Source organism: Carettochelys insculpta, chromosome 16 (assembly GCF_033958435.1).
Source record: "Carettochelys insculpta isolate YL-2023 chromosome 16, ASM3395843v1, whole genome shotgun sequence".
Classification (NCBI taxonomy): domain Eukaryota; kingdom Metazoa; phylum Chordata; order Testudines; family Carettochelyidae; genus Carettochelys; species Carettochelys insculpta.
Genome location: NC_134152.1, coordinates 5494677 through 5505419, shown reverse-complemented (window position 1 = coordinate 5505419; position 10743 = coordinate 5494677).

Here is a 10743-nt window from a genome sequence, read left to right as displayed (position 1 = left end):
GCTTGACCGCTCCTTGGTTCCCCATTTTGGACCAGCCTGGGAAGGAGCAAGGTAGGAGAAAACCTCTTCTATGCATTGGCTCCGGGGCAGCTCGGCTGGAACTGGGCTCCTCTCTAGAGCAGGTAGCTTGGTGTTTCCGGCCCTCTGGCGTTCTCCAGAGAGAATTGCTCTGTTACTGCTCTCAGTGCGGGGTAACGATTCAGGAGCAGCCTTTAGTGTGGCATTGCCGTGGCAAGCCTTTGGCTTTGTCACAGCATCAGCCAAAGGTTGCTAGGGCAAAACGCTCCCCCGATGAGCTGCAGCCAGCCTGGCGTCCACCGAGGTCCTGGCAATTTGCACTCTCCAGAACTAGGGTGTGCCTGCACCAACCTTCCAGGCTGTAGCTCAGCTACTTCCCTTCCAGCTGCAGAGAGCGCCTGGCCCCCCGCTTCTCCAGAGATGGGCAGCATCTCTGCGGCCCACAGGCGAGTGGCTTTTGCTGTGAGGGGCCTGTGCGAATTGTTTCTTGTGCACCTGATTTAAACAGGGTACAAGTTGTGGGGCTGAGCTGCTCCCCATTAGATCAGGTAAATGAAAACAAAGCAAGGCCATGCCCCTCACCTCTGCTTTGCGCACAGTTCAGGGCTGGGCAGTTGTACGTCTTGCCAGCAAGTGGCTGGGCCCCAGTTACACACCATTCCCCATCTGTAGGGCCCTTGTTACCGGTTATTTCAGCTGCTGGGGGAAGATCGCAGCCAAAGGTGGCAAAGCTCAAGCACAGGAGTCTCACACCTTTCTGGACATGGCGTCTCCTCCGTTCAAACCTGCGACGGCGATCAAATGGAGCGAGGCTGCTGGGAGCTTAGAAAACAGCAGCATGGGGAGATGAAAGAGCCGCCCCAGCCCCGGAGCTCTCCAGAGAGCCGGGAACCCCAAGCTCTAGAAATCTGGATGTCTTAAAAATCAGGAGATCTAACGTGTTCACTCAGCCTTTCGTTTTGGTTGCCATCAGGCCTTGGGATGCTTAAGAGGCCACATTGTCACGCTTGCCTGTGCAGCCAGCTGAGAAGGCTCAGAGCAGTGATCACATGAATCCAGGAGATGGCACTTTAAGAAAAACACTGACACAGCAGTGGGCGACGGGGCAGGGGCATTAAACGAGGGCCCCTAACAAAGGAGTTCATTCTGGGTAAATGCAAAGTGATGCACCCTGGAAAACAGAATCCCAATGCTGCATATACAACGATGGGGTCTGAAAGAGCTTTTCCCACCCAAGATGTGGATTTTGAAGTCACCCTGGGTAATTCCCTGAGAATGTCCACTCCACTGGGGAAAAGCCAAAAGAATATTGGGACTCATTCGGAAAGGGATAGATAATAAGACAGAAAATATCATATCGCCTCTGTAGAAGTCAATGGTATTCAAAGGGGCCTGGGGCTCTGGCCACGGCTTCTGCGATGGTGGTGGCCAGGAGCTCCAGGAAGTGGTTGCCTTTTCCCCGCCTCGCCGTCAGCAGGTGTGCGCAGCAGGATGAAAACAAAAGGCAGTCGTTCTTCACCACAGTCACCCTGAGAAACACCCGGGCCAGAGGGCGCTGTGAAGGCCAAAACTGGGTTCAAAGAAGAGCTAGATGGGTTCATGGAGGGCAGGTCCACAGATGGCTCTTGGCCAGAATGGGCAGGGGTGGTGTCCCTAGCCTCTCTGGGAGCTGGGCGTGGGCGATGGAGGGATTGGATGGCTCCATGATTACCTGTTCTGTTCATTGCCTCCGCAGCACTGGCCGGTCGGCAGAGAGGATACTGGGCGAGATGGACCTTTGGTCTGACCCGGGGGGATGTTTCTAGGTTCTTCATCTTTCTGCAGCTCTGTGGGGTTGCAGGCGAGAGGCTGACGAGGAAGAACTGACGCTTGGAACCCCACGAGGGTGTGATGAGAGCCGAAAGGAACGCCCCCGGTGGGAGGGGATGCCCCATGAGCACGCACCCAGCAGATGGGGGAGTGGATTCCCCGTGGGCACGCACCCAGCAAGCCTAGCGATGAATGGGATTTTGTCTGGCCCCTGCGCCCACCCTGGCTGTGGCGCACTTTGGCTTGCGCAGTACACGGGCGTGTCACGTTGGTGCGAGGAAGATTTGAGGGGCTGCAGTGCATGGGGGAGCTGCTATGTGGGCGCCAACTGCCCCGTCAGCCGCTGCAGACGTGCTCAGGGTGACCCTGGTCCTTAGCTCCGTGGGTGCAGCCAGCAGGGGCCTCACACCTCCCGCCAGACCCAGACTGATCCTGGCAGCAGAAGGGAGTACCATCGACCTTGGCGAGCCCTGTCTCTGCCCCCACCTGGGCAGCCAGCTGGCAGTGCCGACGGCTGTTAAACCTGCCTTGCCTGTCCCCCTCTCCCACCCCACGGTCTGCAGCTGCTGTAACACACCCTCTCCCCCAGGGGTTGGCAATGGGCTGGGGCTTGGGGGGGGCAGCCCCATGGGAAAAGGTTTCTGTGTGGGTCACTCCGCCCCACTGGTGCCCCTCTGCAGCCATGGAGGCTGGCTGTAGCCTTACAGTGACACAAGAAGCCAATAGGTGCATCAGGGACTGCATACGTTACACGGCTAACTGGTAACCAGGAGGCTCACCAGCCTGCTAGCTGGTTAACCAGCCCTGGCCAGCGCCGTGCCAGCAGCTCTAAGAGAAGAGACTTCCCCTTTCGTCGGCACTGGTGAGGCCACATCTGAAGCATTACGTCCAGCTCTGGGCCCCCCAGCAACGGAAGGAGTGGATGCATTGGAAAGGGTCGAGCAGAGGGCAACCACAATGATTAGGGGCTGGAGCACGTGACCTATGAGGAGAGGCTGAGGGATTTGCGCTCATTTAGTTTGCAGAAGAGAAGACTGAGGAGCGATTTGATAGCAGCCTTCGACTTACTGAAGGGGGCTCTAGAGAGGCCGTTCTCAGTGGTGACAGAGGGCAGAACAAGGAGCAAGGGTCTCAAGTTGAAGTGAGAGAGGTCTAGGTTGGATGTTAGGAAAAACTACTTCCCCAGGAGGGTGGTGGACTGGAACGCGTTGCTCAGAGAGGTGGTGGATTCTCCATCCCTGGAGGTTTTTAAGGCCCGGCTCAACAAGGTCCTGGCTGGGATGACTTAGTGGGGGTTGATCCTGCTTTGGGCAGGGGACTGGACTCAACCTCCTGAGGTCCCTTCCAGCCCTAGGATTTTATGATTCTAGGATATTCCGCAAGCAGCCCACCATGCTGGGCCGGAGCAGCCGTGGCTGTGGAGAGTCTGGCGGGCTGCTGATGGGACGCTGGCGTCTGGACCCCCACGGCTGTGGCGGGCCCTAAGTTAGCCACTTAACTGTTCTAACACCCCAAGCAGGGGCTCGGCAGGCCCCAAACCTTCCCGTTAGCAGGTGCTTAAGTTTAGCTCTCTGCACTCCGGCCACACGAGTGGGACCACGGGTGAGTTAATAACAGGTGCGACCCTGGGACAATACAGTCACAAGGGCTCCCCAATATATTATAATGTTAATGGAATCTTGTTATGCTTTAAAATCTAGTTGTGCTTCTTCAGAATCCTGACGCAGAACAAACTTACCCTTCAATTTCTAGTCCAGTCGTACCCCGAGAGACGCCCATTCAAGTTACGAGAATTCGACTTTACGAGGAGTTTCATTTAATACCCCTACGTCAGTTTACGAGGCATTTCTTCGCATTTACGCGGACTCATTTGGAGGCTCTGGCAGACAAGCACCGAGGGGATGGAGTCGGCTGCGTTGGTCTTGACAAAGAGGCCGTGCAGGGGGGTGGCAGTCTGGTGCAGGGAGGTAGAGTCATCCGAGTCCTGGCAGTAGATCCCACCGCTCTGCGAGACGTGGATGCTGGGCGGGCAGCCCATCCCAGCCCCGCTGCTGCCGCTCACCCCCTGGGCGGCTAGGGGGCCGCCACCGCCCAGCCTGTGCAGCTGTACCTCGGGCGCCGCTCGCCGTCTGTGGCGCTCCCTTCCCAGTTAGCGCCTGGTTCGCCTGCCGCTGCCGCCGGCGGGGCCTCTCCGCCGTGCAGCCCCACACAAGCGAGGCATCTCCCCTCGCCAGCAGGGGGTCCCCAGTGCCTGCCTAGCTCCCCGCTTAACCTAAGCTGCATTCCCTGTGCCCTGCTCTGCCCTGCTCCCCGCCTTGCACTGGATTTATTGGGATTTGGTGCTGTTTTAGCATAAAGGGGTGTACATTTTGGGGTTCAGGAACGCATACAATTTTTTCCCACTGAAATTAGTGGTAATTACATTGTCGGTTTACGAGAATTCGCCCTAAGGGGGTTTTTCAGGAACGAATTACCCTCGTAAGGCGGGGGAAGACTGTGAGAGGAGGAGGACAGGACACGTTTCTTTTGTCCCACTGGACCAGGGGTTCCCAAACTTTTCAGCATCACGCCCCCCTTTGATTTTTGAGAAACCCTCATGCCCCCCCGACCTCTTTTCCTGCAGGCCAGCCACCTGTCAGCCCCCCTGCCTGAGCCCTTCCCCTCCCCCAAAGCCAGGCATCCCCAGCCCCCCATCTAACCCCATCCTTCTCCTCTCCCTCACCTCACACTCACTCACCTTTGCAGGAGGCAGCTAGCTCCACGTGGGCCTTCGCCTGATTTTTAGGACGGCTGCGCCGGGTTGCTCATGTGAGATGGCAGGGGCTGAGCGCGGGTAGCAAGGGCCGGCTTTTTCTTTGGGTGGGCAGAATGACTGGAGGAGGGCTGGGTCGCCTCGTGCCCTCCTGGAATTTCTTCCCTCCCCCCAGTTTGGGAACCCATGCACTACAGCAAATCGTTTAAACACAAGGGAGGCTGGGGGCCCTGTTGCCCTCATGTTAATCCGTTATGGAGTAGGGGCCACAGCTGGGCCTGCCTAAGCACCCTCCTGAATGGGGCTGTGGTGCACAGGCAGCCGGGGGCTGGCTTTGCACTAACCCTTTGCAGTTACGCGCGCTGGCCTGTGGATAATGCGGATGGGGTTGGGGCGGAGGGGACCGATCACCCTACAGAGGGCGCGTGTGCATTGAGCTGTCTGTGCTTGGGCCTAGCTGCAGGAGGCCCCTGGCTGGCGTGCAAAGCACCTCGTCTGTTTCTCTTCGGAGCAGGGGGCTGATTTGCTGGTGTCTGATGGCAGGGATCACACCTGAGCTGCTGGAAGTGTTGGAGGGGACACCCGGGGGGAAGAGTCAGAGCAGACGCTGAACCCAGCGTGGCGCTGTGCTGCTGGAAGGGGGTAGCTGGGATTGGATCGGGGTGCTGGCCTCTCGGGGTGGATGCCGAGGGTGTTGGAAAGTGGTGAGGCCCTTTTGCAGCCATTACAGCTGCTCTGGGGCTTTGTGGGAGTGCTGGGGGGTTAATAGTGACTGAAGGCTCGTGTGGGTCAGCCCATTCTGCCTAGCTGGCCCTGTGGTTTCAACCGATGCCAGGCTCCTCTGCTGTGCCAACAACTCTGTGCGTCACCCCAGAGGTAGCCACATTCAGTAGGGCTGTGTCGCCTCCAGGGCTAGGCTGTGCCAGTGAGGCAGCACATTGCTGGTGATCACAGGGCTCATTATGTTAGCACAATACTGCATTGCTGCTGCCCTCTGTCTCGCTTGTCTGCTTCAGCTGGGGCAGGGTCTGTCTACATACAGCACCTAGCACAAGAGAGCTCTGCTCCCAGCTGTGGTCTGTGAGCATTACTGGAGCACTAGCAGGCCCCAGGGAAAATGGGTCTACAGAAAGCAGCTGACACAAGGAGGAGGCCTCTGGCTGCTTCGCTTTAATTTCCTTCTTTCTCTGATCCTGATGGACCCTGCTCAATTTCACTAGCTCCTGATCCGGAAGCCAGTGATTTAACCCTGCTAGGGAAACGCCCTTTGCTTTCAACTGAAACTGAATTTTACCAACCCAATCCCAGGTTTTACCAAAAATATTTTTTCCTGATTTTTCACCCAACTTTTGTGTCATTCAGATTGAGAAAAATAATGACTTTTCTTAGGAAAATGCAAAACATTGCGTAAGTCAGATATATTAATCAGGCTAATTTAGTCAACTTAAAGACTAACAGTTTTATTTACAAGGTAAAACCCACGAAAGCTCATGACCCAATAAATACATTTATTAGTCTTTAAGGTGCTACAGGACTGCTTGTTTTTTGTGATGCTACAGCCGAACCCAGCTACCCCTCTGAGACTACTTAAGTCTGTGTGTATTGCAAAGCTGCTGGGGGGGGAGGTGAAAGGCTCTGTATTAATCTAGGTGAAGATACACACAACAAACAGGCAGGCAGGCAAGCTTGGAACTGAATCTTACGCCCACTGTGGATGCATCACAAGCTGCGAGGGGCTAATGGCTGGAAACTCGTGGGAAGAAAAAGGAAGCCTGTCTCCAAACACACCTCCCAGCACAAGGCAAATCTGACAAATTTAAAAGAAACGCTGGAGGAAGGTGGTGCTCAGCGTGTGCAGTGCAGCTGGTGGGGGTTAATTATGAAATGCAAATATTTGGTGGCTGATAGTGCTACATCTGCAACAGGAACCTGTTTATTCGACTGAAATGTTCTGCTTGGGGATTAGAGGTGGTTTGCTTTCTTCACCTCCCCGGCGGCTTTGGGCTTCGAGTTTTCTCTTCGTTCGGCAGGAAACAACATTGGATTCCAGTCGCCGAAGCTTTAATCTGCTGAATACGTCCCCCCAGCAAAATAAATCCTGACCTTTACCCAGAAAAATCATTCAACGTTTTTTTCCACCTCCCCACTTTTGCGCCTGGTTTTGTTGTAACAAACACCGATAAATTCTTGGGGAAAGCTGCAGGAAATAAAAGCCACCTGCAAAGAGCCCCAGGTGGATCTGGGGTGGAGATCTGGAGGCTCTTGTGCCCCTTTCTTGGCTTGCTGGGCTGTAATTTGCACATGAGCAATCTAACCATTGCTGTGGGACCCCTGGAGCTATTTAGGATCCGATCGAGCCTGTTCTAGTGTTGTGGGGGGAGGGGGGGGCGCTGCAGCTCAGGGCTCCCAATGGGCTGCTACCAGCTTGGCCTCTGGCCTTTCCATGCTCTGTTTCCCGCCCTCCCGAGAGCAGGGAACGAAGAAAGAGCCCAGCTCCTCTGCTGAGTGACGGCTCCCCCAGGGGCGCGTGATCGGTGAATCCCACGGGCTCTGGTGACCTCCGCGCCCCTAGGGGCTCCCTGTGAGGGGAGGAGACCGCAGAGCAAACTTAGGCTCAGGGAGCAGCACCAGGCTGGCCATGGTGGGCCCTGCAGCAGCTGTGATCTCCCCTTAGATTACAGCTGCATCCAGCCCACCAAGCCTTGTAACCTGGCCCACATGGGGAGAGCTCCACCGGCTGCCAGCAAAATCACTTCACTCCAATTGGCCAGAAACTGACCAATGAGAGCAAGGAAATTGTGCTGGGGGTGGAGAGTGGGAGTGCAGCACAATTTCTGAATTCCCATTGGCTGGATTCTGGCCAATAGGAGATGAGAGATTTTGCTGGGGGCAGGGCAGCCCTCCTCCCCAGTGCAGGGAGCCCCAAAGAACAGCCTTCGGGCTGGGAGTGCTGCTGGCCAGGAGCTACCTAGGTAAGTACCTGTCGTCCAGAGCCTGTTTCAGCCCCTGCACCCCAACTCCCACCCAGACCCCCCACCTGCAGCCTTCCCACAGGCCAGAACCCCACCTTGCTCCACAACTCCCTCCCAGACCCTGCACCCCAATTACCTGTGCCCCTCAAAAGCCATTGCTCACACCTGCCTAGATCCAGCATGCTAATGGTCCAGCCAGCAGATCCTTAACTCCGCCCTCTTAGTTCATGCTCCTTCCCTCTCCCCATGGGGGTGGCAGGTCCTGGAGCGTTCAATTTCCACTCCTGGCTTCTCTTCCTGCTCGCTCCTGATGAGGTGAGCTAATTACAGAGGACAGCCCAAGGTCCTTGCTCCCAGCAGGTGGCTGCAGGATGGTGCTGAGCAGGAGGCTAGCACAAAGGGGCCAGCTGGGTGGGCAAGTGTTTCACACCGGCTTGTTGTCAGTCTGACCCTCCTCTGACATGCACAAACTCTGCCAAGCCCAGGGCTTCCTCTGGGCTCAGCAAATATTGGCCATGGGCTCCAGCCTGACTCCAGAGCACCCCAATGTCCTGGGGGGCCTTGGGCAGGCTGGTTCCCATCTCTGTCACGTGGGGAGGAGAAATGCTGCAGCCTGCGAGAGCAGCCCCTTCCCCGAGCGTCTCGCCAACCTGCTGTCGCTCCTGAGCTGGGCGCCTCTGGCCTTCGCTGCCAACAGCAGCAGCAGCAGCAGCAGGTCAGGACCCCCTTCCTGTGCCACCAGCGGTGGGGGAGAGGCTAGGCCTCCTTCCCTGGCTGCGACGGGGAGCAATAGGCCAGCGGAGGCTCTTGGCCACCTGCTGAAGCCACAAGCCCCACTGTGGAGCGTTTGGGCCTGGCACTGGAGCCCCCTGCCCAGCTCAGCTCCGGTCCCCTGTTTGCAGAGTGCCTCGGCTTCCCTTGTGCTGCCTAGACGGGAGTGCAGTCCTCAGCCCAGCCTCGTACTCCCCTGCCAGAAAGGCCTGGGCGAGCAGCTCCCTCCCAATGGCTTGCGCTGCTTCTCACGAGGGCAGGCTCCAGCAGGGCTCCCACCTGCCCCTCCTTAGCACCCTGGCCTCACACGGCCTCTGACTAGCTGCCCTAGGGGGCAACAGGCAGGGTTCCCTCTAATTTTTAATATGCATGGGTGGCATAAATTTTGTCATGTGCACCGCTGCCTTTCACCCAGGACAACCAACACCCCAGTCAGGGACGGGATTGGCTCCAGCTGGGATCGGCCCGGGAGTCCAGGACCTAAGGGACTAGTGCCTGGCTTCCCCCGCCCTGCCCCAAGGGATGCTCCTCTTTCAGGGGCAGGCTCCAGCAGGGAACGCCCAGGAGATGCGCCCTGCCCTTGCGGTGCTGGAATTTTGCCTCCAGCTGTGCACCCGATGGAACAAGTGGGCATGGCTGGGGAAGTGATGAATATTCACGGCCTCAGGCTCCCAGCCCTCCACGGTTTATGAACCTGCCTCTGTGCTGTCCGCATGCCCTGTCTCCGCCCGTAGCTCAGTGGCAGCTCTCATGACAGAGGATCATGCTGGGAAAAGATGCTCTGAACAGCCAGGAGCTCAAACTCATGCAGGCATTGCAATGAAACTCCATCCCAGGTACCCACCCATAGATACGGCTCGGGTTCCCAATGGCTGGCTATGGACCCTGCACCCTCTATGCACCCAGTGGGGCACATCCACAGGGCAGCCAGTGCTTACAGTTCCCTGAATGTACCAGCAGGGAAGCAATTTGGTCTGGCCCCAGCAACCAATGGCGAGACGGCCACACGCTGTGCCGTGGTTTTCCACCCATGTGCCGCGGCACCTCGGTGTGCCGAGAGAACTGGCCGAGTACGTCGTGATGTTTCGTCAATTTCCCCTTGTGGGGGCTCTTTGTCCAGCCACTGTGAGGGGAAATGCCGACCTAGTTCCCGCCGGGAGGCAGCTGAAATGCTCCTCCTCGGTGCTGTGGCAGTGGGGAGGGGGAGGCCATGGGAGCCCATTGGAGCTGGGATGTGGTTTAAACGTGTCCTGGATCCAACGGGCCGGTGGGGAGGGGAGCTGCTTTTGGCGGTTACTCGTTTACTCAACATCCCTCGCCTGGCGTTGAGCAGATTTTAAGGACGGGTCTGTGCTCGCCGTCGAAGACGGTGTATTCTGTGCTGGGCTTGGAATGTGAATAATGCGTCTGATCCTTGTTTAGCTTGTTGTCTGCACTGCTGGGTTGCCAGCCTGCCTACTAACACCGTAACCATAGTAAATGGAAGTAAATGTGACGTTTATGAGCAATCGATTCAGCTGAGAAAAGCGGGTGTGCCGTGGAATTCTTCATCTCACCGCCTTGTGCCGTGGTACTGACAAGGTTGGGAACCCCGAACTAGGGGAACACATCCCCCGAGGGTACACAGGGCTCGTTAGGGGAGACATCAACTCATCCAGAGATTCGCCTCGTTTTACAGAAGCCACATAAAAAGCACTAGGAAGAGCAGCACAAACAAATATTTCACCCGGACAGCCGTTTGTTTATACTGCTCTAGACGCCGTACTCTGAGATGCAAACACAACAGTGATATTCCGAGTGATTTATTTTATAGCCCCATGGGAAAGATGAGAAAGTCGGCCGTTTTTCAACCGAACTGGGCTGGGACCCAGTTCTGTTTTGATGTTTGTTTCTGTGAGCAAGTGGCTGTTAAGTGAGGCGGGGATTGGGAGTGACACAAGGCAACTCACACTCCTGGAAGGGGCACAGGAAGCCTGAGTGGCTTCTGCCAACGCACCTTTGAGGTACTTCTCTGACCACCCAGTAAGTGGTGAAGGAACCCCATGGCCAGCGTCAGCCAGGACGACGGCGCAGCTGGGGCCTGGCTGGCTGTTAACAGGCCGTGGAGCCAGCATTTCACTGGGGACTCCCAAGGACTCGCTGGGCTGTGACACCAAGAGGCCTGAAGAGAAGCAGCTCCCACAAGGCCTCTACCTGCAAAAGCATGCTCCGGCCTGGCCCTCACACCGGCTGCGGGGTGGTTCAGGGGCCTGTGCCCAGGGCTGGGTACCATGTACGTCGGGGAAGGGCAGGGCTCTGGGCCAGGTTTGAGGTAGGCAGGGGCCGGTGGTCCTGGGCAGCACCCTGAAGGGGTTAGGCAGAGGTGCTGTGTGTGGCTGGGTGGTGGGGGCAGGGGCAGGGGCAGGAGGAACTGGGCCGGGG